Below are 16,141 nucleotides of genomic sequence, written 5' to 3' on the forward strand. Positions count from 1 at the left end.
CATAGATGAACCTGGTTCATCTGTTGATCAGAAGTTGTATAGGGGTATGATTGGTTCACTTTTGTATCTTAGTGCCAGCAGACCTGACATAGTTTTCAGTGTAGGGATTTGTTCTCGCTTTCGGGCTAATCCAAAGGAATCTCACTTGGCTGTTGTCAAGAGGATACTGATATATTTGAAAGGCACTACTGATCTGTGTCTTTGGTACCCTAAAGGTAGTAATTTCAATCTAGTAGGGTATGCTGATACTGATTATGCAGGTTTCCCTGTGGATAGGTAGAGCACCTCAGGTATGACTCATTTTCATGGTTCATGTCTTGTATCATGGGCCACTAAGAAGCAGAATTCAGTGGCCTTATCCACTGCTGAGGCTGAATATTGTTCTGCTACCTCTAGTTGTGCTCAATTGCTGTGGATCAAACAACAGCTGATAGATTTTGGCATTGAAGTTGGTTGCATTCCTATCTTCTGTGATAACACTAGTGCTATAAGTATTACAAAGAACCCTGTTCATCATACGAGGACTAAGCACATAGATGTTAGACGCCACTTCTTAAGAGATAACTATGAGAAAGGATTGATCTCCATAGAATTCTGTACTACTGATAAACAAATTGCTGACATCTTCACTAAAGAACTGAGTAGAGAAAACTTTGAGAGGAATAGGTTGGAATTAGGGATGATTAAGATCACCTAATAGGACCAGCTCAGAACGCATAATGAAAAAAAATTGAAATAAAAAATGAAAAAAAAAATTTTGGCTAGGAAATCTGAACTTGTGTAAATATCTAGATTAATTTCTACTCAGCTTCATACTGTAATTAGTATACTCCTATGATATGTGTTAATATGGCTCACTGATCTCTTACAAAATTTTCTCTATTATGGTAAATTGAGGCATGGTCAAGAGAATTCCAAATGAAGAACCTGATTCATCAGTATGGGTTCATCTGAATGCTAAGGTATGTTTTCTATACTCTACACAATTAGAAATATAAATATTTAAATCATGAGCAGAAGTCCTACGATTGTTCAACTCCTTAGAAAATTCTATCCGTTAGTTTTGAACCAGTTCCGTCAGCCTTAGAACTCTAAACCATAAAAATTTCCTAAAATCTAGGGAAGCCTAACCGTTCATTCAAACCTGAAATTTCAGGTTGATTAGACCTCTAATTGACCATTGCTAAAGCTGCCGTTATACATTAAATGTGTATTTCTCTTTAAATACACATCATTACCTCCTGCCATCTTCATAATCCCAAATCGTCAAAAATCCCTCTTCACTTTCACTTGCTTTCTTCTCCAAAATTCTAATTCACCAATTCTCTCAAGAAACCAGCGATCATGACAAAACCACAAGACAATCCTGGAACTCCTCCACCACCAACTCCCTCTAATTCATCTACCCCTCCTCCACCTAGCACATCTCCCAAACCCAGGCTGAGAAGGGTAAAAATGCTTGCTCGGAAAACAGTAGCGTCCCGGGCTCTCTCAAAGAAATTAAATGAGAAATTAAAGGCAAGCTAGGTCCAAGACTCTGACTCCAACTCTGATTCTGAGTCATACAAATCGGCTAGTCAGGGGGAAGGACCTGGGTTTTCTGACTCTAAGAAGACTTAAGAATCCCCTTCTAAGGTAAGTTCTTCTTTGATTGAAAATATAGAAACTAGGGTTGTTCTGGTTGGGCCTATCAGGGGTGTAGAATTACCTGAGTTACGAAGGAGTGGAGGTAAAAAGAAATCTGAAAAAGAAAGAGAGAGAGAGAGGGTGCATGTGGTGAAGAGAGGGGAAATAGGAGAAGATTGGTTGATCATTCACCCATTGCTGGTTTGTCTGTGATTGCTATCTGTGGGGTTGAACAAGAAAATATAGAAGAGACTAGCAAGAAGTCAGGGGAAGTGGTTCCAGTGAAGATGCTGAAGGGTTAGTTAATCTAAGCGCACAAGGAGATGAGCCTGGTTCATCAACTGAAGAGACCCTAGCAAACTTGTTGAAAATGGTTGGGGCAAGTTATGATCCAAAGAAAAGAAGAACTACCACACCAAAAGCCCCAGTGCTCCTAAACCCTCCAAGAAAAGAAAGGCTTTATCCCCAACAACTACTGTAACTTCCTTGCCTAAGGGAAGAGCCACAAGAAGCAGGGTGAAACAGAGTAAGAGTGATCTACAAAAAGGCTCTTGCTGAGAGTAAGAAGAAAAGGATGGCTATAGGAAAAGGGAAGGTGGCAGAGTCCTCAGAGGCTGTGGAAGTTGAGGAGATGGAACAGGTCCATCAGGAGGAAGTTCCAACAGTGGAGGTTCAGACTCCCAAGCCCAAAAATCCCAAGACTTCTTCCAAGAAGTCTTCCTCTGTGTCTGAGGCTGCTGAACCTTCATTAGCCAAGAGGACAAGGTCTGCAGTGAAAACTAAACAAGTAAGAATAGCTGAAGATGAGGAATGGAGTGGAGAAGAAGAAGAAGATTTGTCTGATGGTGAACAAGACAAGCTTGCCATGTTTGGCAAAAGAAAAATTTTGAAGGGTAGATTGCTGAAAGACCTGGTGGAACCAGGAGTGATGAGACTGGTGGATGCCTTATCTGCTCAGGGGTGGAAGGACATGGTCCTTCGGATGGATGGAAAGCTAGCCAGGAATGAGATCATTGAGTTCATGGCAAATGCAGAGGATAAGGATGACAAGGTTAGCAGCCTGGTGAAAGGAGTTCAAGTGACCTTTGATGCAGAAAAACTGGGAGAGATCGTTGACATACCCCCTGAAGGGTTTGATGACTATACAAGGCAAAGTTGGCCTTGTCTGGACTCCCTTCCTACTGCCCTTGAAATTACCAGGAGGTTCTATGATACTGAAGATGTTAATGAGGCTAGGGCTGTTCAGAAAAGTGAATTGAGGCCACAGCACAAAGTCTTGTTTGAATTTGTCAACAAGTGCCTATTGCCTAGACAGGAGAGAAGGCATATTGCAAATTATATGGACCTAGTTCTTATGGAGTGCCTAGAAAGTGGAAGGCAAATTAAATGGCCTGCATTCATCATCAAACTGCTCGACAGGGTCATCTATGGCTCCAAGGCTCATGCTACCCCCTATGGCTTTATTTTGACTACGATTCTGGAAAGGTGCAATGTGCCTCTGAAGAAATGGGAAATGGCCTCAAGCAAGGATCACTTTGGCATTAATACTCTGATTGCTTATGACTATTTAGTCAATGTCATCCCAATTGAACCTGGTTCATCCAAGAAGACTCCTATCAACAGTAAAGTCAGGGCTCTAGTTCAGGAATGTGAAGCCAAGGATGCTGAGATAGCTAGGCTCAAGGCTCGTGTGGCAGAGGTGGAATATGAGAGGGATGCCCTCAGAACTGAGCTTACCAAGGAAAATGAGAAGAATGATGGAATTCTTCACAATATGCTGAATCTTCTCCAAGCCTAAAACCAACCCTCTAGCTCCCCCAAGCCTTAGGAATTCTAGCCTTTGTCTCTTGAATTTATCTAGTACCTTCAGTGACCCGGATTAGGGTTTTTTCTATTTTTTGCTCATGTTTTAAATGTTTTTTGCTTTCTGGTTGTGGGTTGTGGTAGCAACATATCTTCTATCAATGATATCTACTGCTTTTGCTCTTGTTCAATGTTAATCTTTCCTTGATAGTTTAAATATGTTTGCTTGATTACTGATGATTAAGCCATGATTGCACTTGCAGTTGCCCCAGTGGCCATGAGTACTTACTAAAATCTAGGACACACTTTGTATGCAACTTTTCGATGATGCCAAAAGGGGGAAGAGATATTGTGCTTTACACATTCTGAATAAGTGATATTTATAACCTAATTAACCTGGTCCTTGATGATAAGTAAATTTTCAAAACTTTGTATTAATGGTTAAGATGAGTTCTCACAGGATCCAAGTAAGTAAAAAGCACAGAGTTTGTCATCATCAAAAAGGGGGAATTTGTTGGCCCAAGAACATGTGAAGTTTTGAAGATTGACAAAAGAACTCAGACAAGGAACATGTCCATCTTGCGAAGCACAGTCATGATCAACCTGTACATGTGAGATGCACGTAAAGGAGATAAATCTAACTGATCAAGAAGCAATATCTCCTGATCTGATCGAAAAGGTTGCATATTGGATAAGGAGAGAAAGACTCCTTACATGAAAAGAACAAAGTTTAGGAAGGAGATAATGTTAGAGTTTGAGATCACCTTGAACTCTTCTACGATAGAAGAGTAGCATTTGAATCCCAGTCAATCTCTGATTACTAACCTATAAAATGTCAGTGTTGTTCTCTTTTACAGGTAATGCACATAAGCAGAAGTTAAACTTAAATTGAGAGCAAAAGAGCAAGGCGATTTTGCAAGCAATTTATGTGTGATTCGAGTGTGCAATCCTTAAGCTACTTGAACGAGATAGAAGAACCAGTTCCAAGTGTCTATCTTTTATTCTAGTTCAATTGTAGTAGGTGTTTTTACTTTGTACCTTTCAGCTTTCATAGAAGCAATTGTACCTAGAGTGTTCAAGTTAGAGTTAACATGAAGCTGTCGCAACAGTTGAGGCTGTGTGCCACAATGGGATTAGAGTTAATTCTTAGGTTTACAAAGAGTTTTGTAAATGCTGTTTTGGCTCAATGATTTTAGTGCAAGTTTGGGAAAATCCTGCTGAGTAGTGGTCGTGGCTTTTTTCACCTTTTGAGCCAGCTGTTTTCCATGTAAAATTCTCTGTATTCTTTATTTTCTTTATTTATTATTCCGCAAGCAGTAGTAGTTGGAACACATAGAAGAACCGGGTCCTTCTATAGTTCAGTTAAGCGAAAATTGGTTACCACACAAATCACCCCCCCCTCTTGTGTGGTATTGACATTTAAAACATCAATTGGTATCAAAAGCGGGTTATCCTTGAAGAGGTTAACACCTTAGGAAAAGATCAAGATGAGTGCATCACCTGGAAACTGGGAAGGGCAATCCACTGCTAGGCCTCCACTCTTTAATGGTCAGTACTATTCTTGGTGGAAGAACAGGATGAGAGATCACATCATAGAAGAAGACTATGAACTCTGGGACATAGTCACTGATGGTCCGCTAGTGACCACAAAGAAGAATGCTGAAGGAGTGGACATGCCAAAGACAAGAGCTGACTGCACTGCTGAAGACTTGAAGAAATGGGAAAAGAATGCCAAGGCCAAGAAATGGCTTGTGTGTGGATTGGGTCCAGACGTAAACAACAGGATTCAAAACTGTACCACTGCTAAGGAGATATGGGACACATTACAAGTGGCTCATGAAGGAACTCCTCAAGTAAAGAGATCAAGAGGAACACTGCTATATTCTCAATATGAGAATTTCACTATAAAGGAAGGAGAAACTATCCAGGAAATGTACACAAGGTTCACAACTCTAACAAATGAACTTAAATCTCTTTGGAGAATTATCCTTGAAGAAGACAAGGTTGAGAAAATCTTGACAAGGGTCTTACTAGTGACTTGGAAAAGCAAAATCACTGCTATTCAGGAATCAAAGAACATTGCTACTCTCAAGTTGGATGAACTGATTGGAAACCTCACTGCCTATGAACTAAGAAGGCAAACCATGAAAATGGATGCGCCCAAGAAGGAAAGGAGTCTGGCTCTCAGAATAGCTGAAGGTGCAGATCTGGAGGATGATGAAATGGCCATGATCAAAAGGGATTTCAAAAAGTACCTAATGAGAGGAAAGAGTTCTTCAAGAGGTACAACCTTCAACAAACCAAGGGCTCCTGAGAAACAGACTAACGAGGGTTGCTACAAATGTGGCAAGACTGATCACATGATCAAGAACTGTCCTCAGTGGGAAATTGAATGGAAGAAGGAAAGGGATGAAAGAAGGAACAGGTTCAACCCAAAAGGAACAAAGGATCAACAAAGGCTATGGTTGCTGCTTGGGGAGAAACATCAGATGAGGATTCAGAAGACGAAGCTGGAGATGAACAAGCACTTATAGCCATCGGAGAATCAGATGATGAACAAGAGGTAAGTGTGCTTCATCTCAAAGACAAAATTAAATTTCTGTCTAAAGAAAGGTTGTCTGAACTATTGCTAGACTTCATCGATGAGTCTGAGATAATTAACAATGAGAAGGAAGAGCTGTCTAGGGAGTGTGTGATCTTAAAAGCCAAGTGCAAAAATCTAGAATCTAGGGCTACTGAGAGTGACTGTAAAAATGCTGAGTTGACGAACCAGGTTCTTGAGCTTGACACCAATGTCCTAGAACTTAGGTCTGAAAATCTAAGACTAAAATTAGGAACAGGTATGAAGAAAGCTGATCATACACATCTCACCTTAGAAGAAAACCTAGGAAAAATGAAGGATGAGTTGTACAGGAAAGATGAGCAGATAAGAGTCTTAAAGAAGACCTAGGGAGGGTAAAGCATGAACTACACAGAACTTGCAAATGGAATAAGGCTTTTGATGCACTATCCTGGCTACAAGAACATCATAGTAGCAACAAGAGAGGACATGGCTATGGGGCCCAAGCACGTAAGTGGGACCCCAAAAGCAAGCACCTCACTCTTCCTGAAAACAAAATCTGCACACACTGTGGCAAGACTGGTCATTACAAAAATGAATGTAATGCAAAAGAAAAGGCCAGTCAAAAGAACAAAACCTTTGTTCAAGAGAAAAATAGGCTGCCTGGGTGGGCTAAAAGGAATTTGATTTACCCCTTTGCCTATAGAAAGGGATCCAAACTAGTTTGGGTTCCTAAGACTAACCCCTAATCTATTTTTGTAGGTCCAAGTGAAGGGAAGTAGCCAAATATGGTATGGATAGTGGCTACTCAAAACATATGACTGGAAGCAAGAACCAGTTTCTTTCACTTGAGGACTTAAAAGGAGGTAATGTCTCCTTTGGAAATGGGACGAAAGGTGAGATTATTGGGGTTGGAAAGGTAGGTAAGACAGACTCACATTCCATTGAGAAAGTCTACTTGATAGATGTCTTGAAATATAGCCTAATCAGTGTATCACAACTGTGTGACAGAGGTAACCTTGTAGCATTTATCTCCACCAAATGCTTTGTGATTAATCTTACCACTGACAAGGTTGTTTTGCAGGGAAAAAGAGTTAACAATATTTACATTCTAGATTTCTCCACTCTCTCAGAAAATGAACTCACTTGCTTGAGTGTGTTAGACAGTGATCCCCTCCTGTGGCACAAAAGACTTGGTCATGCAAGTCTGAATCAACTCAACAAATTAGTGTCCAAGGACTTGGTGATAGGGTTACCTAACATCAAGTTCAAGGAAGACAAATATTGTGAGGCCTGTGCCAGGGGGAAGAAGGTAAGATCATCCTTTAAAAACAAGAAAATGGTAAGCACAACCAGGACGTTGGAACTGGTTCATATGGATCTCTATGGTCCAATGAGAACATTGAGCAGAGGTGGTAAGAAATATGTGATGGCACTTGTTGATGATTATTCTAGGTTTACCTGGGTATTATTCTTAACATCTAAGGATGACGCATTTGACATGTTTACTGCCTTTGTTAGAAAAACTCAGAAACAACTAGGTAATCAACTTGCATCAATTAGGTCTAATCATGGAACTGAATTTGAAAATGCTAAGTTTGCTGAATTTTGTGATGAGCAGGGTATAGACCATAATTTCTCTGCCCCTAGCACTCCTCAACAAAATGGAGTAGTTGAAAGAATGAACAGGACTCTTGATGATATGGCTAGGACTATGCTTCTTTCTAGTAAACTGCCCCATAGCTTCTGGGCAGAGGCTGTAAACACTGCATGTTATATCATTAATAGATGCATGACTAGACCTCTTGTAGAGAAGACTCCCTATGAGTTAGTTGAAGGGAGAAAACCAAATATATCCCATCTTAGGGCATTTGGATGCAAGTGCTTTGTGAAAAATAATGGAAAGGACTCCCTAGGTAAGTTTGATCCCAGAAGTGATGAGGGAGTATTCTTGGGATATTCTTCACATAGCAAAGCATATAAAGTGTTCAATAAAAGAACATTGTGTGTAGAAGAATGTGTACATGTAGTGTCATTCTTCTGAGAGACAGGAACATGAAGATGAAGCTATTGTGCTGGTAAAAGATTTGGGTGAAGTCTCAGCTCAAGCTAAAGTGGCACCAAAAGAAGGAACAGGTGATGGAACAGGTTCTTCCATCCAAGGCAACCTGACAGGGGGAACTGATAAAAAAGGAACTGAAACTACTCCCCTAAAGGAACCTGTTCATGGCCCTGTTCCTCAGCAACAGTACATGGGAGAAACATCAAGCAGAAATCAGTTGGTTGTGAAACCTCACAAGTAACAAATTTCTCATCCCATTGAGAACATAATTACTGATCCAACCTCTGGAGTTAAAACTAGATCACAATTAAAGAATCTGTGTGCTTTTGATGCTTTCCTATCTCTTATTGAACATAAAAATGTTGTTGAGGCTTTGCAGGATGCAGATTGGGTAAATGCAATGCAAGATGAACTCAATCAGATCGAGAGAAGTCAAGTTTGGCATCTAGTTCCAAGACCCAAGGACAGATCAGTAATTGGCACAAAATGGGTCTTCAGAAACAAGCTTGATGAAGATGGAACAGTTACAAGAAACAAGGCAAGACTGGTGGTCCAAGGTTACAGCCAAGAGGAGGGTATAGATTATGATGAGACTTTTCCTCCAGTTGCAAGACTGGAGGCAATAAGACTCCTCATAGCCTTTGCAGCACACATGGAATTCACTCTTCATCAGATGGATGTCAAAAGTGCCTTCCTGAATGGCTACCTATAAGAAGAAGTGTTTGTTAAACAACCTCCAGGGTTTGAAAGCAAGTAATGTCCTGAACATGTGTACAAATTAGACAAGGCTCTCTATTGACTCAAGTAGGCTCCTAGAGCATGGTATGAACGATTGTCCAAATTCCTGCTTGAACATGGCTACAAAAGAGGTAAAATTGACAGTACTCTATTCTTGAGGGAAAAAGGTTAGGATCTTCTTGTGGTACAAATATATGTTGATGACATAATTTTTGGGGCAACCACTGACAAACTAAGTAAGGATTTTGCCAAATTAATGGGGAGTAAGTTTGAAATGAGTATGATGGGTGAGCTTAACTTTTTCTTAGGCTTACAGATCAAACAAAACTCAAATGGAACCATGATCCATCAGCAGAAGTATGCAAAAGAGTTGATCAAAAAGTTTAAAATGGACGAATCAAAGGAAATAGACACCCCTATTGCAACTACCACTAAATTAGACATAGATGAACCTGGTTCATCTGTTGATCTGAAGTTGTATAGGGGTATGATTGGTTCACTTTTGTATCTTACTGCCAGCAGACCTGACATAGTTTTCAGTATAGGGCTTTGTGCTCGCTTTCTGGCTAATCCAAAGGAATATGACTTGACTGTTGTCAAGAGGATACTGAGATATTTGAAAGGCACTACTGATCTGTGTCTTTGGTACCCTAAATGTAGTAATTTCAATCTAGTAGGGTATGTTGATGCCGATTATGCAGGTTTCCTTGTGGATAGGAAGAGCACCTCAGGTATGGCTCTTTTTCTTGGTTCATGTCTTGTATCATGAGCCACTAAAAAGCAGAATTCAGTGGCCTTATCCACTGCTGAGGCTGAATATGTTGATGCTGCCTCTTGTTGTGTTCAATTGCTGTGGATCAAACAGCAGCTGATAGATTTTGGCATTGAAGTTGATTGCATTCCTATCTTCTGTGATAACACTAGTGCTATAAGTATGACACAGAACCCTGTTCATCATACGAGGACTAAGCATATAGATGTTAGACACCACTTCTTAAGAGATAACTATGAGAAAGGATTGATCTCCATAGAATTCTGTACTACTGATGAACAAATTGCTGACATCTTCACTAAAGCGCTGAGTAGAGAAAACTTTGAGAGGAACAGGTTGGAATTAGGGGTTATTAAGATCACCTAATAAGACCAACTCAGAATGCATAATGAAAAAAAATTGAAAAAAAATGAAAAAGAAAATTTGGCTAGGAAATCTGAACTTGTGTAAATATCTAGATTAATTTCTACTCAGCTTCATGCTGTAAGTAGTATACTCCCGTGACATGTGTTAATATGACTCACTGATCTCTTACCAAATTTTCTCTATTATGGTAAATTGAGGCATGGTCAAGAGAATTCCAAATGAAGAACCTGGTTTATCAGTATGGGTTCATCTGAATGCTAAGGTATGTTTTCTATTCTCTGCACAATTAGAAATATAAACATTTAAATCATGAGCAGAAGTCCTACAATTGTTCAACTCCTTAGAAAATTCTATCCGTTAGTTTTGAACCAATTCCGTCAGCCTTAGAACTCTAAACCACAAAAATTTCCTAAACTCTAGGGAAGCCTAACCGTTCATTCAAACCTGAAATTTCAGGTTGATTAGACCTCTAATTGACCACTGCTAAAGCTGCCATTATACATTAAATGTGTATTTCTCTTTAAATACACATCATTACCTCCTGACATCTTCATAATCGCAAATCGTCAAAAATCCCTCTTAACTTTCACTTGCTTTATTCTCCAACATTCTAACTCACCAATTCTCTCAAGAAACCAGCGATCATGACAAACCCACAAGACAATCCTGGATCTCCTCCACCCCCCACTCCCTCTAATTTATCTACCCCTCCTCCACCTAGCACATCTTCCAAACCCAGGCTGAGAAGGGTAAAAATGCTTGCTCGGAAAATAGTAGCGTCTGGGGCTCTCTCAAAGAAATTAAATGAGAAATTAAAGGCAAGCCAGGTCCAAGACTCTGACTCCAACTCTGATTCTGAGTCATATAAATCGGCTAGTGAGGGGAAAGGACCTGGGTCTTTTGACTCTGAGAATAGTCAAGAATCCCCTTCTAAGGTAAGTTCTTCTCTGACTGAAAATCTAGAAACTAGGTTTGTTCTGGTTGGGCCTATCAGGGATGTAGAATTACCTGAGTTACGAAGGTGTGGAGGTAAAAAGAAATCTATAAAAGAAAAAGAGAGAGAGGGTGCATGTGGTGAAGATAGGGGAAATGGGAAAAGAGTGGTTGATCATTCACCCACTGTTGGTTTGTCTGTGCCTGCTATCTGTGGGGTTGAACAAAAAAATATAGAAGAGACTGGCAAAAAGCCAGGGGGAAGTGGTTCTGGTGAAGCTGCTGAAGGGTTAGTTAATCTAAGCGCACAAGGAGATGAACCTGGTTCATCAACTGAAGAGACCCTAGCAGACTTGTTGAAAAAGGTTGGGGCAAGTTATGATATAAAGAAAAGAAGAGCTCCCACACCAAAAGCCCCCAGTGCTCCTAAACCCTCCAAGAAAAGAAAGGCTTCATCCCCAACAACTACTGAAACTTCCTTGCCTAAGGGAAGAGCCACAAGAAGCAGGGTGAAACAGAGTGAGAGTGATCTATAAAAGGCTCTAGCTGAGAGTAAGAAGAAAAGGATGGCAAAAGGAAAAGGGAAGGTGGCAGAGTCCTCAGAGGCTGTGGAAGTTGAGGAGATGGAACAAGTCCATCAGGAGGAAGTTCCAACAGTGGAGGTTCAGACCCCCAAGCCCAAAAAGCCCAAGACTTCTTCCAAGAAGTCTTCCTCTATATCTGAGGCTGCTGAACCTTCATTAGCCAAGAGGACAAGGTCTACAGTGAAAAGTAAACAAGTAAGAATTTCTGAAGATGAGGAATGGAGTGGAGAAGAAGAAGAAGATGAGTCTGATGGTGAACAAGACAAGCTTGCCATGTTTGGCAAAAGAAAAATTTTTAAGGGTAGATTGCTGAAAGGCCTGGTGGAACCAGGAATGATGAGACTGGTGGATGCCATATATGCTCAGGGGTGGAAGGACATGGTCCTTCAGATGGATGGAAGGCTAGCCAGGAATGAGATCATTGAGTTCATGGCAAATGCAGAGGTTAAGGATGACAAGGTTAGAAGCCTGGTGAAAGGAGTTCAAGTGTCCTTTGATGCAGAAAAACTGGGAGAGATCCTTGACATACCCTCTGAAGGGTTTGATGACTATAAAAGGCAAAGGTGGCCTTGTCTGGACCCCCTTCCTACTGCCCTTGAAATTACCAGGAGGTTCTATGATGCTGAAGATGTGAATGAGGCTAGGGCTGTTCAGAAAAGTGAAATGAGGCCACAACACAAAGTCTTGTTTGAATTTGTCAACAAGTGCCTATTTCACAGACAGGAGAGAAGGCATATTGCAAATTATATGGACCTAGTTCTTATGGAGTGCCTGGAAAGTGGAAGGCAAATTAATTGGCCTGCATTCATCATCAAGCTGCTGGACAGGGTCATCAATGGCTCCAAGGCTCTTGCTACCCCCTATCGCTTTATTCTGACTATGATTCTGGATAGGTGCAATGTGCCTCTGAAGAAATGGGAAATGGCCTCAAGCAAGGATCACTTTGGCATTAATACTCTGATTGGTTGTGACTATTTAGTCAATACCATCCCAAATGAACCTGGTTCATCCAAGAAGATTCCTATCAACAGTAAAGTCAGAGCTCTAGTTCAGGAATATGAAGCCAAGGATGCTGATAGCTAGGCTCAAGGCTCGTGTGGCAGAGGAGGAATATGAGAGGGATGCCCTCAGATCTGAGCTTATGTCACGCCCCAAACCTCGGGGAGCGCGACCGGCGCTCGACCGAGCGAACCCGGTCGAGCAAGCCTATCTAACCTTTCTCGCCCGACTCATTCTATATCCGAAAAAGTAATGCATTACCAATTATTAAACATGGGAGGGAGAGTTATTATATAAACGCATAATCATTGCTAGTTAGATTCTTACTTATGTGCAACGTGCCATAGTTGAGTTTCCAAAAGTACATACAGTTGACAGTCTAGTGGAGAAAAGTTTCAAAATACAATGTGATCCTATGACCACCCCAGCAACCATCCATGGCCCACATAAACGTCTACGAAGTCTGTAAGGATACAAAAGACCAAAATGATAATGCCGCAACAAGGCCCCGGCTATACCTCAAAATATGGAATTTTACACAAAAGAAGAACTACAAAACCCCTAGGAGAAATGGGGGCTCACCAAGACAGCTGTGAAGGGAGCACCACTATCTGCGATCGGCACTATCAGCAACGGAACCACCTACATGCATTCAAAGATGTAGCGCCCCCGGCAAAAAGGACGTTAGTACTGTCGAATAGTATTAGTATGTAAGGAAAACACAATTCTTAATAGGATGAACAATGGACAAATAAAAGGTACTGATAACATCAACAAGTACTTCACCAGATTACAAGGGAAACACCAAATAAGGTTCACATGGTTCCACTTAAGTCTTTCCATTCCTTTAGGTTAATATTCTTTAGTGCCAAGTGCCATAACTTATAATATAATGCCACCGTGATTTTACACGGAGTCCGGTCTCGGCCCGACCGGCTAAGCCATCCCAAGTGAGACATATCCAAGCCCACAATGATAATCAGAAATCCAATGTAAATGCCACCATGTGTACAGCATGGCGTCCGATCTCGGCCCGATCGGCTAAGCCATCTCACTTGGAACATAACCTCTTTCAATTATTCCTTAATTCCCATTTCTTTCCATTTTCCCATTACATGGTACAACACCTCTTTTTATTAGTTTATTTCTTGGCACTTCGATACATTGTTACAACTCAAGTCTTCCCTTATTTATTCGTTCCTATAGCTTCATCATCAATGTCGATAAGGGGGCTATCATATAAGGCATGCACACATAAGAAAATAATGAACACTTGGAGAACATAATCACATTTTCAACTATCATGATTTCAGAGAAAACACATAGAACAATTTTGGGACAAAAGTCCATCACCCAACACATTAATGCAATCCATCTAGTATGATCAAATCGAAACTCACGCCAACTATTTGGACACTAAGAATTCAACACTAAGAAGAAGAGGTTTAGCCATACATACCTTAATGGAGCTTTCCTTAAATCCTTACAATAAATTCCGGAATTTCCTAGCAATTTCGATCTATTTTATGAGAATTACAAATGGAGCCAAGAATTAGAGACATGATTAAGATTCTAGCTCATTTGAGTATATTGTCAAGCACTAGGTGTGCATTGTGGTTTTAGGACCCCTTTGTGAGAGATTTTCATTACCTTACACCCCAATTGCCATATTTTTCACTTACAATCTTCCCATACCCCATTAACACTCATGCGTGCAAGATAATCAGTTGCTATACCCACGAACCCACCCGTGATAACTTATTTTAGTAGAAATTTCGAAATTATAGCTTAGGGCACCAGTTCTTACCTCTTAGGATGAAGGCCTAGCAGATTTTACTTGATAATCTTCAAGGGTTTAGGCAAGGACCAAACGGGGACTTGAAGAGGATCACCCTCTCTCTCTAGAATTTCCTCTCTCCCGCTAATTGCAGGAAAATCGCATAAAAGGGGTCTAAGGGGGTGTTTTTAATGGAATGGGGTCGGGTTTTAAAATTTAGAAAATAGGAGCCCCGGCACAATCTGCGATCACATATGCGATCGCATAATGGACATGCGTCCCACAAAAGGGACCGCAAAAATGGTCTTCAAAACCTGAACAAACTGCCCTGGTATGCGACAAAAATGCGGTCTGCATACTTGTTCTGCGGTAGCATAATGCACCGCAGAACTGCCCCTCGTAAAAATGCCAAGGGAATTATGCGATGACTATGCGACCCGCATATTGATTATGCGATCGCATAATTGGCTGCATAGTTGACCTCAAAATTAACCAACAAACTGTCTAACTCTGCGGCGATAATGCAGTCCGCATAGCTATTATGCGATCGCATGATGGATCGCAAATCAATCCAAAGGGGTCCGAACCGCGGCGAGCTTGCTCGCCGCGAAGAATTTTACGAATTTCTAGTACATATTCCTAACTTAGCACTATGAGACCTCGGGTTTTTGAGTAAAAATTTCACGGGGCCTTACATCCTCCCCCACTTAAGATCATTCGTCCTCGAATGAGGATCAAGGTTTACTCATTAGCATTCCCAATGCATCTTCAGCTTCTTCACATCATGACATATATCAATAACCCCGAATTGGCTAATTCCCTAAATTTCCAAAAATTTTGCTAGAGTTTCCTTTGTATCTAGGCCTATCCACCTATCATAGAGCCCCAAAAACATATCCTAACAGCATTTACACCATCCATAGACATGACATAACTTGCAACGACACCAACCATGGCCGCATAGGCAGCAAATAACTAAAATAGGTAGTTCTACATAGACCAATTCAAAGGATACAGAGTTCATAGGGGCCAAATTCGTAGGAGCTATTACATGGCTATACAAACAAATGTGGGTACTTCTTTTTCATTTCCTCCTCGGCTTCCCAAGTGGCTTCTTCAACCTGCTGGTTTCGCCATAACACTTTCACGGAGGCAATTTCTTTGTTTCTCAACTTCCGGACCTGCCTGTCAAGAATGGCAACTGGAATTTCTTCATATGACAGTTCTTCATTAACCTCAATAGTTTCAACTGGCACAATAGTGGACGGATCCCCCACTACCTTCTTCAACATAGACACATGGAAGACTGGGTGTATCAATGACATCTCGGGTGGCAGCTCGAGCTTGTATGCTACCTGACCAATCCTCTGAATGATTCTGTACGGTCTGACATACCTTGGACTCAATTTTCCTTTCTTCCCAAACCGCATGATACCCTTCATGGGGGAAACGTTCAAAAATACCCAATCATCTTCTTTGAACTCTAAATCTCTGCGACGAATGTCCGAATAAGACTTTTGGCGACTCTGGGCAGTTTTCAACCTTTCCTTAATCATTTTGACTTTCTCCATGGCCTGATGCACAAGGTCCGGCTCTATCAGTTCCGCTTCTCCAACCTCGAACCACCCAATGGGAGACCTACATCTCCTACCATACAATGCCTCGAATGGTGCCATCTGGATACCAGCATGGAAGCTGTTGTTATAAGTAAATTGTATGAGTGGCAAATGGTCATCCCAACTGCCTTTGAAATCAAGAGTAGAAGCACGCAACATGTCCTCAAGCGTCTGAATAGTTCGCTCCGATTGCCCGTCAGTCTGTGGGTGAAAAACCGTCTAAGATTTACCTGCGTACCTAAACCTTGCAGAAATTTCTTCCAAAAGTTGGCCGTGAACTGAGCCCTCGATCTGAAATGATTGAG

The sequence above is a fragment of the Nicotiana attenuata genome, chromosome 9 (genome assembly GCF_001879085.1).
Source record: "Nicotiana attenuata strain UT chromosome 9, NIATTr2, whole genome shotgun sequence".
Lineage (NCBI taxonomy): Eukaryota > Viridiplantae > Streptophyta > Magnoliopsida > Solanales > Solanaceae > Nicotiana > Nicotiana attenuata.